Below are 1,366 nucleotides of genomic sequence, written 5' to 3' on the forward strand. Positions count from 1 at the left end.
ACTAGTCTAACAAAACCATGCACACATGGCAGGTCTTTCCCCTCAGAAATATACTGGGAAGATGCATATGATTAAAAAAAAAAAAAAAAAAAAAACTTTATTGGGGTTTTCTGGTCACTGTGAAGACATAGCATAAAGTTTTTCAGCAAATATTTGTCTTATTCCCCTCAGTTTGCTCACACCCACGCTAACCAGACGTTAAAAAAAGTGATCTTGTTTCAAAAGCTGACCAGTCCCACAGGTTCTTCAATGCAAGACAGCTTGAGAATAATCAAAGTACAAAAACCCAAGCCAATGAACTGTGGTTAAATACTTGCCATTCATTTGGTTTCAGAGTTCTTAACATATGTTGGGACTTTTTTTTAGCTCCATTATCACCAATGAGCTGAGAGCTAGGAATATAAAATACTGTCCAGTGCACACAGATGAATGAGGGGTGTAGGCTGTAGCCAGGCTGGTCTAAAGACATAGGCAGACAAGGTTCTTTGGGTAAATCCAATATCGTTTATTAAACCAACTCAAATAGTTGGAAAAAATATTCTTAGGAAGTTTTCGGGTAAAAAAAACCCTTCTCATCAGGCTGAGAAAGTGATGCCTCCTCAGCCCGATGAAGGGTGCTTGTGCCTGAAAGATTGCTAAAGAAGAATTTTTCTGACTATTTGAGTTGGTCTAATAAAAGATATTGGATTTACCCAAAGAACCTTGTCTTCCAGAGATGACTGATTGATTTTTGGAATTCCTTTCTATTCCACAGTAACGTATTTGTAAATAGGCTCCCCTACTCCAATATTTCCCCAGCTGCATTCAGAAATTAAATGTTACACATGGCAAAATGAAGGCATAAATAGCAGGGCTGCGCGAAGCTTTGGATGCTAATTAGGAGGAGATATGGCCCGATTCAGCCCCTGAATCTCCAAATCTGAACTGAATCAGGGACTAATCTCCAAATCAATTCAGAAAAGTTTCAGAGAGCTTCAGTGATTTGGGCAGTCTCTGGCCTGCTGCAGCAGGGAGCTGCCATGCCAGTAAGTAAGGGGCGGGAGGCTGGAGGAGCAGAGAGGGGGACCATGGGCAGGACCCCTGCCAGGCCCCATCCCTGCTCCCCAAAACCCCCTTAGCATCCCCCGACCCCCGCCCGCTCCCCCAGCCCTGCCATGGTTGTCCTGCTTAGCTGCAGCTCTCAGTTGTTTAAAAAAAAGCCCCCACTCACAGGCTGCTGCTAGTCAGAGGGGTGAGCCCTGTTGCCCCCTGCTGCGTGCGGGGCTCTGTCATGAGCCCCCACAACCTTTGCCCACTCTCCCAGCCCCACCATGGCTGCCCCGCCCACCTCAGCTCCCAGCCCTTTAAAAAAACAAAAAAAAAACAA

General features: G+C 45.3%; 1 protein-coding gene across 2 annotated transcripts in view; it reads right to left on the reverse strand.

The window, feature by feature from the left end:
• The window catches only part of LOC109310872 (heat shock factor protein 3-like), a 25,205-nt gene that overhangs the window by 4,935 nt on the left and 18,904 nt on the right, over positions 1–1,366 (reverse strand). The window lies entirely within an intron of this gene.

Source organism: Crocodylus porosus, unplaced genomic scaffold (genome assembly GCF_001723895.1).
Source record: "Crocodylus porosus isolate Cpor-Errol unplaced genomic scaffold, CroPor_comp1, whole genome shotgun sequence".
Lineage (NCBI taxonomy): Eukaryota > Metazoa > Chordata > Crocodylia > Crocodylidae > Crocodylus > Crocodylus porosus.